Source organism: Perna viridis, chromosome 13, assembly GCF_037379345.1.
Source record: "Perna viridis isolate PV_CMFRI_1.1 ecotype Kerala chromosome 13, ASM3737934v1, whole genome shotgun sequence".
NCBI classification, from domain to species: Eukaryota; Metazoa; Mollusca; class Bivalvia; order Mytilida; family Mytilidae; genus Perna; species Perna viridis.
The window spans coordinates 16,027,226-16,041,631 of record NC_142457.1 but is presented as its reverse complement, the minus strand read 5'-3'; the positions used below and the strand labels follow the sequence as shown (position 1 = coordinate 16,041,631).

Below are 14,406 nucleotides of genomic sequence, written 5' to 3'. Positions count from 1 at the left end.
GATATGTTTCTGTTAGTGTGATAAAATGATAGATTTACCTCGAAATGTTTCATATATATCTCTAAGATCAAAGCATGTGATGGTGCTGTGTCATAATAGAAACATATGTGAAATGTAAAATAAAGAGCAAATAAGTGGGATTGCCCATTGACGAATTTATACATTCTACCTGTTTGTTCTATAACATAAAGAAATAATTAACCGTAAAGGAAGTGGTAGGTTCATCGTTCTGCGCTCTTTAACCTTGTTTAAGGAGGTAGACCTAAGGCACGGGACACAACTCTTACAATTCATTTGACCGTTTGTATTTACCATTTTACAACAATCTCATGTAAGCATCAAAGTAACTTGGATTGATTTCATTCTGTTTCAAAATAAATCGTAAAAGGCTATGATGAAATTGAATATGATACAAACATATCACTGATTTAAAGAGTTATGTCCCTCACCCTAGGTCTACCTCCTTCACTTACCATTTATACTGGAAATGCTTGTTCCACGTCAGGGGTATTGCAGTAGTTTCCCGGATTTTATCTTCATATTGCCTTTTGTTATACTGATCTCCCTATTTTACTATTGCCCAGAATTAAACAATTTGTTAATTTTGTTATAACCCTTTACACTGAATAGTCACAACAATTAAAACTTTTTATGCCGTAAATCCAATTTCTTGATTTTAAATTGAACCCATGCAAGGGATAGTGAATATGTAGAGAATATAAATCGCCTGTTTAATTGTATCAATAAATGCGTGTCTACATTAAATTGCATTCTCATAGAATGTTTACTTATGATTAGCGTTTAGATTAATCAGGAACTCACTGACTTTTATCAAATAAAAATATGGATATTAAGAATGAAAACAAAATTAAACTCTGATGCGAAAAAAATGCTTATCGTTAATATTATCTTTTGAAATAAAAGATTAGATAAAATTTATCATTTGCAGACATTCCAAATACTGCTAAATGAACCGTATTAAGTTTCAGACAGACTAAAGGTGTTTAAACACCTCTGATAATAACATGTTCATTGATTGTTGGTAAAATGACTCATTCAAGACAATTTGACAGATAAACAAAGTTTATCAACCCTCAACTACTACTTAATAACCCCCAGAAAAAGCCTTGACAAACAACGCATATCTAATTGACTGACAATATGATTTGCTAATTTGGTTGTTATATTTTGACATTTTATATTAGTATGGTCTAAACATCAAGTTATATGTGTTGCTGATGTTTTTTCTTTAGTATAACACTTTAACATTTCCCTCTTCGAGAAGGAAACAGCTAATTTTTACAGGATGGTATGAATGTCGAACAACTACGTCATTCCGATCAGGATAAGTTGTCTCAATGCTGTCTTTTTTGCGGCAAATAATACAACTAATTAACAACCGAACAGTTTTTAAAACTTTGTCCTGAAACATCTTTGACGTAGAGTTTTTTTTCTGGTTTTATAAGAAAAAAAGTGCGGGAATATCTTCCCACCATTTTCACTGCTTCTTAGACAGAGAAGTACTTAAATAAAATTCAGTCGTAATATGTCTATCTCATAAATATTTTCCCAAATTTCATCAAACTTTGTACGGCATCACAGCATACAAATTGTTGTATAATGACAACAAAACATTGTTTTTGTCTAGATTTCCAGAAGCCAAATCTGGTACTAATTTTGATAAAAGAGATTTCATTCTTGCAACAGATCAACTGGTTGATTAAATTCATTCGTGATTATGAGCGTACAAGATCAACTAATTTGATGTAATGATCGATATCATGTGAAAGCAAAACCATTCATCGTCTATCTAGAAAGATTCATACCTAACTATTTCAATGATCGTCTTTGTGGAAGGGTTCATACTTAACTGTTTCACTTATTTTCTTTGAAGACGGTTTCATACCTATATATTCCACTTATCTGATTTCTAGAAGGGTTCATACCTAACTGCTTCATTTATCTTTATTGTAGAATGGTTAATACCTAACAATTTCAAATTGAATAAAGTTCAAGAGCAAATGGAAAATTATTTAGAAAACCTCTCTTTTTTCTACTAAACAGTCAACTTTTGGTAATGAAATTATTATTATTAAGAAGAAAAAAAAAAAAAAAAAAAATAGTAGTATTACTAATGGTGAAATGTAGTGGTATCAAAACATCTACCGTACAATAGAATCAATATGTACAAAAAATTCCTGTATATTGTAATTGTAGAAAATGATTATTGTATGATTATTATTATGCTTATTGTTCTGATTCGTACTTAAGAATTCAGGAATAAAAAAAAACAAAAACACAAATATGTTTTTGTTGTTGACTGGTCCTAACGTCGCACCAACGTTCAAAGTCATTGTTCTGATAGCAACTTCGTTAATATGTTACTTCTTAAGCTTTAATGACAAATGATTATTTTAACCAGGTGCACCTGGTCCATGCTCCCAGTTTTTAGTGGAGTCCGAGTTGCTCATTTGCTTTTGTTACCTTGTATGTATGATTTTAGTCACTCTTTGTTCTTTGTTGTGTATGTCTGTTTTCCATGTTTGGTCTTTGTCCCTGAATTACATTCTTTTGAATACCGCTATAACCTTGGTTCTCTTGATTACTCTTTAATAATAGCAACACCTGCCTAATTCACCTATAACTTACGCAATGCAACAGAGTTAATATTCTACAATTTAAAAAGAACAAAAGGTAATATAAACGACAGACTAACCGCAGACTTTTTCAATCTTTTTCATAAAGCTACAATTTTTCAAAATTATTGCTTGAAACAAAATGGATATTGTTTTATCATTGAATAGTAAACTTATTGTCACTACATGCAGATATCTTTTTAAAGTTAATGGCGAAATAAACCGTTCATAAAAATTGCCAGAACAATATATTTGCTGGACTTTCATTTAGACCTCCAGTGTTTCCCTAACGGGTTTGAACTATTTCGCAGGGAGTATTTACGTTTTTGTGTGTTTTCCGGCTATCAGCGTGTATTGTGTCAAATATCCAATTGCATTGTATGGTAAAACTTTATAATACACTGTACAAACAAAAATAGATAATAAATCTATCATTGCATGCAAGTCTAAAAAGTCAACGTATTGAAAAATACCTTTGAAGTGTTTACCATTTTCGCAATATAGATATTTTTCAAGATTTAAAAAGCGAACGTGAGATGTTCTTCTATACATATAGGCTTACTCCGTACCTGTACTTGTATTGATATGAGGTAGGTCTAACTTGTATGAGGATGAAGTTGAACATAGATAAATTTAAAAGTCTTCTTGTCGCTATCAGTTCTCCTTTTTGTCGCTTTTTCTAAACATCTTGATGATTCATTTACTTCTTGATGCTTCATGTCGGTAATTTATGAGTCCACATTACTTAGTGTTCGTATTTCTGCCTTTCTGGCTTTACGCCTTACGCTTATAGCATTTTGGAAACGAACACAAAAAGAATTTATATAATTTACTTGAATTTACATGAATACCATATAATAACACTTTTTAGTGAGCAAGATAATAACAAAATACCAATCTTTGTATGGGGCGATATAATACATGACTTCCTGTCATACTGAAATCATGCTCTCTTTGCTTCCAATATTTGATTTTTGTCGCTTTAAATGCTGTAATGAGGACCGCGTTCTCTTTTGAAAGCCTAGTTTCAGGATAAGGCAAAATAATTTGTTAAGTGATTGATAGTCCACACGGCTTCTGTTGTAGGTTCAATGTTTAATCTCCTGTATTTTAATTTTTGCTGTTAGTTTTATGAGGAGTGAAATATATTGACTGAAAATAGGCGTTAAATTATTCGCAATGCAATAGTGTGATAAATTGTGCAAAAATTAACTCAATTTATTTTACAAAGAAGTAACATAATTAGATTTAAATAGTTCGAGAAAATATGTCAATTTTGATAAAGGAGCGGCTTTCATGTTACACATAATCCGTTATGATTGTTTTCCGATGGTGACATTTTTATTAAGTTATGAGTTTAAATGGTAAACGACCACGAATACATCAGGCTCATTAGATCAGTGATCACTCAGATAATGTTATAAGTTAAAACAACTCAATAAATGTATAGTTTGGGTATGCTCAGTTATGTGAATTGTTGGAAATTCTAACAACATAGATATTGTCTACCAAAATTTATGATAAATATAAGGAGTATGAAAACCAGGTTTTGTGCCATTTTCGTTTTACAAAACACGTTTCAGCGCTATAACAACATCCACAACAAAGTACATGAAATTAAAAAAAAACAAAAAACAAAAAACAAAAAAAAAAAAACAAAAAAAAAAAAAACGCACATCAAACAAGTATGGGAAAGGAGCACCGGTAGGGTAAGTGTCCTCCTTACATGTCAAATGATCCTCATTAATGAACCACACATGACTAATGACACTTGTGGTGGCGCATTGAACATATGTAGATACTTAAAAACTGAAAATCCCGCAGAATTTCAGAAATTAGTTCCCTCCAAACTTTTGACGTATCAACTCTTTACACTATGTTTCCACATCATAAGTTGAAATCTTGTTTGAAAAGACGTATTCGTAAATATTTCTCTGATTCGATAAATTATGTTGTATTTGGTTACAAATCCACTAAGTTTTCTACATATCGCTGACGGGTAAAGTTTGCTACACAGAAAAACAGGTTGGGATAGGCTTTATTTTCTCATCGATAACATGTTTGTCACATTTGGAGGAGATATTTTTCAATAACAAGTTAGCATTCCAGTGGGAACTAACTTTGGTTCTCTCCTTGCCGATTTGTTTTTATATTCATATGAGATTAAATTTCTTAAGAATCTCGTAAAGAATAAAGATATGAAATGTGAAAAATCCTTTAACTTTACGTACAGATATATTGCTCATGTATTGGATATCACCAAACCTTTTTTTGTAAAGTTTTACCTTTAATAATTCCACCAGAGCTCAAGATAAAAAGAGTCTACAGAAAAAGCTGTTTTACATCTGTTTGAACCTTCATCTCGAATGCAGCAACAATGGTCATCTCAGCACTATGATTTTTCATAAAAGGGACGACTTTTATTTTAATATCATAAGCTTTACTCATTTGTGTATCAATATACCTTCATCCCCTGCATATGGTGTTCATACTTCATAATCGATTCGCTACGCTACAGCAAGTACTATAACAACTCTTATTTCCTTGAACGCCATATAGACATGCGTAACAGACTCCTTAATCAAGGGGGTGCGTCAAGAAATGCGTTTCAAAAGGTCCCTCAGCAAATTACTTTTTTAAATCAGTCATTGTTTGGAAATTACTCAGTTTTTTCTAAAATAATGAGTAATGAATGTCTTTTTGTAAGTTATGCTTTATTCTGATGTGACCGCTAATTTACCGATTATGACGCAATAACATGCAAAGGCTATCTAATCACCGTTGATATATTCACGCTGCAATGGAAGAGGGAGGTTTAGCGCGCCTTAAAACCCAACCTAGATTCAACCCACCATTTCGTTGGAAATGCCTGTACCAAGTCCTTACGGTATCAGTCGTTCCGGTGGGGTAATATCAAATTTGCTAGATTTACTTTGGACATGACTTGATTATGGATTGAATTATTGTTCGGTGATATTGTTGTTATCCTTATTTCAAAGAGTAAAACCCTACAAATTGCTCATAAAGGGCCACTCCAGGGTGGACGTAAATAAAAAATCTGACACGGTGAACAAATCAGTTCTTATGGTACAAATGGTATCACCATTACGATCTAAAAAGTTCATGATGACGTGTTATCAAAGTAAAATCTGATTATTATCCATTGAAGATAAATTGTATACCATTTTATTATAGACTGAACTATTTTTCTAGCTAACGTGCTTTGGAGACCTCATTTAGGTATACGATCTGTAACATGAATGGTTCAACATCGTTCCTTCGGAACTAAATGTACTGATTTACGAAGGGATCATTTGAACTTTTAATGCAAGCACATAGCTGTGTTCTATGAGTTTCCAATATTCCAAGAAAAAACTCACAAATGCATCATTTACAAAGTCGTTATATCAATGTAAATAGCTACAAATGTCAAAAGCAAACCCTGAAATTCTAAAATAAGGCGTGGCATATTGGACTTCGTCAAAAATGTTATAGAATAGTGTTTATATGCGTGTGTGTATGTTTGTGTGTTTCGAATCGAAATCGTGTTAAATCGCTTTTTAAACTTACAAGAATTCTATATAATGTTACCAGAAAATGAGAATTTTCAGCGTAACGGCCTTTTGTCATCAATCCTTATATATCTACAAGTGGTTACTACAAGTGATTTGAAAGTTGTTGCAAGAATAAAATAATCTTATAAAATTGTTATAAAATTCCAGCATTCTTTGTGTTTTCAATCATGAAAAACAACTGTTTAGATAAAATCACGGTTATGTAACTAGGCTTTAAAATTACGAGCAAGTTGCTTCCTCTAGCCAACATGTCATTATTGTGCTATTATTTCAATTAATTCAAACACAATAAATAACACGTAGTGGCCCATAAATACTACCGGCAAATCCTATCATTTATCAATAATTTCATGTTATTCCATAAGATTGTAAAACATTATCAAGATCAGCGGGCAATAGAAAAAAAGCTTTCAGTCTCATTTATCTTGCTTTGAGCGGCGCTGAAATAGCGTGTTGCTCCTTGAAATGATTGTAATCAATTGTCAAATAACGACTGAAACAGATGATTCGGCGAGTTCAAAATTAGCGGAATTAAAACCTAGTTCCATTATATCTAGGTTCTATATTCGACTTGATTTATTGACTTTCAAGAAATATAATCAAATCTATTTCAGACAATAGCAAGACAATCAGTGTTTCATATGATATGGATATATAGATGAGTAAGTAATAGTGAAACAAAAATCTACGCACTTAAACGGAACTTAAATACACAGTGTTGATATCCTTACAATGCATAATTAACAAAAACAATCATTGCTTATTGGTTTAGAAGAAACTGAGTATTTTTCAACCAAGGGCTGATATCTGGAATTTGGTAAGATAATAAGAGTACTTTGAGACGCATTTCTTCATACCCCAGATTCATGAGTCTGTTATGCGGACATCTATGGCGTTCAATGAAATCAGAGTAGTTAATAATTATTGTAGCGTAGCGAATCAATTGTGAAGTATAAACAACATATCCAGGAGATGAAGGAATATTGCTGCACAGGCAAGGCAAATTTATAATTTTAATCTTAAAGTCGTCTCTTGTATCATAAATCTTAATACTGAGATGACCACTGCTGTCGAATTCGACATGTTAGTAAAAGAAAAATCATGCTGAACCAGCTGTTTTTGTAGTCTCACTAGCCACTAAGCCACTTCGTGATTTTAGGCTTTTAGTAAATCGTAGAAATTTTTAAGTATCCACATACGATTAATGCCACTACGAGAGTAGGTGGTATAATTACTAGCTCGTTGTCAATCTCTCACTGCGGACAAATATGTAGAGTATTGTAGTATATAATTATTCTATTATTGTGTTTTAAATCATATGAACTTTACACAATAACATAACATCTCATTAACTTATAAATTTACAATCGTTAATATTTTTATCGCACCAGTATTGTTCACATATAATGCCATAGACGAGATCTTTATCGTGCATGCTGACATGTCATTAATTCGTTCTAATTCATCTAAGTAAACATGTAAAATGTGAACTATTAAGTAGCTGTCTTTGTAAGAATCATGCAAAATCTGAAAATGTGATACAACCCCCCCCCCAAAAAAAAGGCTACATATTGTTATTTTTGTTATAAAGTTGTTATATGGGTGTATATTATGAAATGTGTAGTTATTCATATTGATGTGTTTGCTCTTAGGAGATAATCAACATTGAAAATCCAGTAGATTCTATTGCATGTTAGTGTCATTTACAAAAGTATCTCCCTTAATTTTGAAATCTTAAGTGAATTCTATGTAATTTTTATCTCCTAAGAACACGGGTTATATGAAAACTGAATGTTAATTTCTGTTTACAATGCAATCCAAAAACAATATAAAAAATAAAAAAAATATGTAGGCTTTTTACCCATGAATCAAATTTTAGCGTGATCCTTAGCTGGAGTCTGCTTAAAAAAAAACTCGATCACTAGTAGGTGACCCTATACAAATACATTTCCCCCGATTGCTTTCTATGTCGTATTGCAATATATTTATTAACAGAACATCAGTCTAATTGTCCATGTAGTTTTTTAAATTGTATTTTTACCTATTTAACAGTTTTGCAAATAAAAACCAAACACAACATTTTCAAGGTCAAACACCTGACTGTTCTTACAAAAACTATCCATTGAAATATGGTCCTTCCAGTAAAATCATTATGGGATATTTAAACATCATAAAAAACGAATATCTCCGTAAGGGCCGAAACCGTGCTGCAGAAACTGGAACTTTAATTTTTGTATGAACGTCGTTGAGGGCTATAAAAAAATGGATAAAACGAGAACAAAAATATATTGATTTACTGTCAGAGTGGGTATAGGCTGCGAGGTCTCAAATTTTGAAACGTATAAAAGTTTAAGTAGGTTACTTGGTATCAATGCTATATCACTTTTCCATGACCTTGATGTAGCAAAAATATTGTCTTCTATACATGACACATATGTTGCCATTTCATCAGACAAAGCCCAAAACAACATTGCAAAACACGTTGAATTAAATATTTATTAGCAGCGGTAGACGTAGAAAACAATAGCAGTAATAACACCTAGTATACTGCTACCGCATTTTCCAAAGAAGAGATAGTGGAAAACCAAAAATATGTATCCTATTTCAATCTCTCTATCAAAGACAAAGATTGTGATCTACCGTATTTATACATGATTCCTAAACTCCTCAAGAATCTATAAAAGCAAACTCCATTGCTGGATGGGCATATTGTAGCCCCAAACCGCTTTCAAAACTTTCAATGTCTATACTCACAGCTGTAAAAGATGGTATCCAGTCCTACCTACTTGTTACTCCCGTAGTGGTATTTGTATCCTGAAAAAATTTAAAAGATCCTCTGAAAACCCTCAATTCAAGACTATGATCAGAAAACAAAAGCAGGAAAACCTATGATTTTTCCATACTCTTTATACTCCTATCCCCCATACTCAGTTGAAATCCCGACTTAAAAACATGCATCGTTATTACTACAAAAATACAATTGAACTAGGTTCAGATATGTATTACTCAGGAACGATTCTTCATACTTTGTATAAAACAATTCAAATTATCTTCCAAATTTGCCGAAAAAGATGTTATCATTTTTGTCAAGTGTAGTGGATGCATTTTTCAACCAATGGTCGGTTATCATTACAAAAGTTTTATAACCGTCATTGTGAACTCGTGGATCGTTACAGTGTATCCATCTGTACCATGCGAATCGATTTGTTCAACGTGTTTGCGTTTCCTCTCTCGTGTACCCTGACTTGTCTTTTTATGAGCAGCTCGGCTGGTGTTTCTAGAATAGCAGAGGATGTGCAGCTGGTCCATGCTCCCAGTTTTTAGTTGCGTTTTAGTTTATTCCGAGTTGCTCGTATTTTTTTGTTTTGTTTGTACCTATTATTTTGTTCATTTCATGTTCTTAATTTGTAGCCTGTTTTCCACGTATTGTCTTTGTCCCTGGATTACATTATTTTGATTTTCGCTAAATCTTAGCTCCCTTGATTTCTCTTTAAACTTTGTATGTGTAAATACATGTAATATCTTTTTATTACTCCAGGTATATTTAACTCAGTCAGTAAATGGGACTGTTATTCCATTTTATCAGCTACGGCTCAGCTACATATGCAAAATTTACTGTGTAGCGTATAAATTAAAGACGTCACTCCAAAACTTGACCAAGAGAGGAAATAAGAAAGAATGTATCATTCGTGTTCACCAGATGAATTCATTTCCAGGTTTTACTTAGGTATTGTGTGTCTATTCTTGTGTTGTGCGATTTGTTGTCATCTACTTTTACCGGCATTGTTTGTTCATGGATTTCATCTCGTTTACAATTTAAATATCGATTCATCATTCTATGTAAACATTTTAGAGAAAAACATTGACAAAACAAGACCTTTCACAGGAATTTTTTGGGAAGGGAGTATTAAATTCCTCGATAAGTACTGCCCATGTATGGTGATACACTGCGTCTGCCTTTATTGCATAAGCCATCTTTCTGTGAAATCCTTTCACAGCACAGTCATTATGACAAACAATAAAAAGCAATCTCTGAAAGACATCAATTGTATTTTTGAAAGTTAAATTACAACACAGTTCCTCAGAATATTGAATATATAATTTCAGGTAAATGAAATTGTAATTCCTATAACAAAATATGTTTAATTTTATGAAAAGTTTGGCAATTGTCTCGGGGAGATACAGTCCCAATGTTTTTGAATGTATTACAGTATAATTATTTTATTTAGATAATTTTCCATTTTGACGTTTAATCGATGTTGACTTTTTAGAAGACGATCAAACAACTGGTTGCGAAATACTGTGAAACCTATTCAGAACGAAATGCCCTGTTGTAACTTCCTGTATTATATTCCGTTTGTTTTATCAGTGTTTCTCTTGTTTTAATGATGCAGCACCATTCCCGTGAGTAAATATTTCATAAAATGAAATAATCATCATTTGTTTTTGTTCTAAATGCAATGAATTACAACTGGTTAAAATTGAATGCCATTTTTGTCCTCGTTTCTGTTTCGAGTGTTGTCACGACCCCAATTTTACAGTATTTGAATATGGTTCCAAACACATATTTACACGTTTTGCATAAATTTTCATTATAGGACTTTATTCCTTAATACAAGTCATCATTATTGAAGCAATCTAATTAATTTTTAGAAAATGAAAAAATAAAAAAAAAACAAAAAAACTTGAACGACCGAATAAAGCATAGTTTACATCACATCTTATTACCGGTATTTCATGGAAATCAATAGCTTTTTTTGTAATATTACATACTTTACAATAAATGAAACTGTGTGTATATATGATCAAAGATTTAGCTGATTTTTAGGATAACTGAATTCAAACGTTTTAGACCCTTCTGGGTATTCTTCTTTTCCAAAACCAACAGTAATGTCATCACTCTAGTTCAAAATTGGGTTATGTTGACACTGTTTTACGGTGCACAAGTTTCTATAGTATTGTATTAATTAAAGATGCATATTTAATGGGAAACATTTTGCATTTATTTATGATTATTTCTCATTCATAATGTGTTTGGTTTTGAACAGAAGACGTGCCTTGGACTGTACTATGTTTCTGTGAAAGCATAGACATGAACTTAAAGTTCTTTTATTAGTTTTCTTCGACAGATTCAAATGGATTTGATCATGAAAATGTAATAAACCTGCAATGTTGTGTCATTAAAGTTATAAAGTCTGCTATGGGCTGAGTAATAAGTTTTTATTCATATGAACATTCTTTATTGGGTTTCATTTTATTGCCGTTGTCTAGATACTACCATAAGGTTAACGAAATGTGTATTGCATTTATTTAGTACATGGGGTCATTTAAGAAGGATAACATTGCCGGACATTGATTTAGTGTATGGTGAGAGGTTGTGGAAAAAATAGGGTGCTACTTTTACTGTATTCATTGAAAGAAGAAATTGATAACGAAAAATCCTGCAGAGAATTGAAAACAATCAAATTATCCGCGAGACAATTATGCATTTGCACGTGTTAACGTCGATTATAACCTCATCAATGTCTTGAATGAATGTTTTAATGTTCCTGTTTCTCGGAATTGAGTTTAAATAATTTTATTAGAGAATGAACATATTCATAATCAAATTAAAATGATTTGAAGAATTTTTAATATTTTCTATAGAGGAAACAAATATGTTTAAATTAAATGATATTTGCATATCGCATTATCATTTGTTTGTGTAAGATATATTAAAAATATAATATGAAGCCAGACATAAGTCGTTTGTAGCTGTTTAATCTATTAGATTCAACCATAATTTATACAAGACACGTGTTGTTCCGTAGATTTTGCAATTGTATCATTCATTTAATTATAAGCGAAACAAACTTGAAAGTTACGTCATGACATCATATCTGCTTGTCACTATAACGTTGCAATTAAGAATTTAAAGGTGTTAATTTTAAAACATAAAAACAATTTAAATAGTAATTTAATGCCTTAACTAATTATGATTTAATTTTTTAAAGCACAGCTTGTCGAAAATTCATAATTTTCTTGGTTTTTAAAGTTGCTGTTATTTAAGACTTTGCAAAATGTCATATTGAGATTTGAAGCATGTTTTGTAAAGTACAAGAACCTGAGTCTTGTCAGGTCAATCCATAATGCCGAATACCAAAATGCCATTACATGATAATTAACTACGTTCTTCACATTTAGTAGTTTGTCTGTATTGTTTATATTTTAATTTTATCGCAATTATCTACTGTCTTCAAGTTTCAAATTCAATATCAATCTCCTTTGTGTCTCAGAGTAACGTGCTTATCTTGTGTGCGGTAGGTGGGGGTTTGATCCCGGAATAGTTACATTGAAGACTTTCAAATTTTCCGCTCAGCACACTATATTGAAGTAGATAGTGTGACGACCGGTAGGTTTGGAAAATAAGTTGTCCCAGGTTGTGGCAAGCCTTCCTGTGGACTGTTGCTTCTTCGAGCTAGCAGTTTCGTGTCGACTAGCACAAGGCTGAATTTGTTCGATTAATCAATCATAGAAGTCCTAAAAGGCATGTAATATATCCAATAGGCCTATTTACCATAATCAATTTTTCCATTGGTAATAAAGTCAATTTCCTTTGAAAAAGCAGAGGACGCTTACCCTACCGGTGCACCTGGTCCATACTCCCAGTTTTGTTAGTGGAGTCCGATTGATTACTCTTTGAAAGATGTTCGAAGAATTTATTGCATTTGAAAGGGCAGCGCCCATGTTTTAACACCTATGATAACAGATTTTAAAATTAGCGGAGTGACAAGTTCAAAGCAAAGTGTTACAGGCCTACCGAAGACATTGTTTAGAATTATTAACATTTTACAACCATGTAATAAATTATGTTTTTAATAAAAATAGTCTTTGCACAAGACGTATAGACCTATATCTTTTTTTTCTTTTTTCGTTTTGATATAAAAAATGTTTTGAAGAATTCTACACAGAAATTTACACATCAGTATTACATTTTACTTTATATACATATATATATAAATATGAACCCTAAAGATGCTTTGTAAATAAATAAGTGATAACAAATTACGCAATCTACAAGTGCATCTCATTTTTGCGTACTAATTTAAAGATGATGACTCTGGGCGATACTTTTGATTTTCCTTTTATCCTAACTGTCAAAGAAAAATAATGAATAATTTTCATCCACTGGTCTTGCATCTTTGTGCATAAAAGCGACTAGTCATTCAAAAGTATAAGGGGGAAGTCCTAAGCAGTTTAATTGGCTTGTGAAACCAATATGAAGGCAACACTACTGTTTTATCTGGTATTAATTTCTTTTGACACCAACATAATCCACGTAGCCTTTGATTATAGTTGCTTGAATACCTCGGCAATAGCTTTGGATAAAGATATACCAAATCATTGGAATTTATCAGTGTTATAGGAATATCAGCGTATATACTGGTAAGTTAATGTTATTTATAAAATATTTACAAGTTATATATTTGTTAGAAAAGTGGTTATTGTAAAATAATTTCTTATCAATTTACATGTTTTACATATTTTACCTCTTAGACGTGTCAATTTGATATCGATATTCCTTTATTGTTGAAAATTTAAGTTTTATTTTCAAAATTGTGCCCTAAAAAATTCATAGGGACAAATGATATTAAAATACTGGTACAGTTATGAAAATCAAATTTGCAACGCATTTTGTTGTAGTTGTTCTCCTAACACATTAATTCGTTTCACTTATTCAAAATTTCGAATGTTATACATTTGAAGTTGTTCTTCTTTTAGAATCAGTGATTATCAATTTAACAATGTTTAATAATAAAAACAGTATTACAAAATACAAATAAAAAGTGATTATGACGTGGGACACTAACACAGTAGTCACACATGTCTGACTTGAATAATATCATTTTTATCGGAATTTTCAGTTGTATGAAATTCCTTAATCATTGAAACGCTGAGGCTTGGTTCCTTGAATTTCTCATGATAGCATCTCTGAACCTAGAGGTGCTAGATTTGTATCCTGTTTCGATTCTTTGGTTCGAACATTTCTTGTATATATTTGATATATTAAATTAATTTGAATTTATATATGTTATATTTATTTAATCAATAAACAGATAGTGTTTTTTGATCTATTATGGTGTAGCTTTTAAAATTCAATACTCAGTGTTTTTTATATCTATAAATACAGTTACTAGCTGAATTAGGACACTTCA

General features: G+C 31.6%; 1 protein-coding gene across 5 annotated transcripts in view; it reads left to right on the top strand.

The window, feature by feature from the left end:
• Window positions 1-14,406, top strand: part of LOC148599734 (arg8-vasotocin receptor-like) — a 92,989-nt gene that overhangs the window by 46,169 nt on the left and 32,414 nt on the right. For 3 of the 5 annotated variants that reach the window (XM_088558469.1, XM_088558470.1, XM_088558472.1), the window contains exon 1: window positions 13,302-13,636. The exons of the other annotated variants lie outside the window; for them this stretch is intronic. The gene's annotated coding sequence lies outside the window, so the exon portion shown is untranslated. Of the gene's footprint in view, window positions 1-13,301; window positions 13,637-14,406 lie in introns of those variants that run through there. 5 annotated transcript variants of the gene reach the window in all.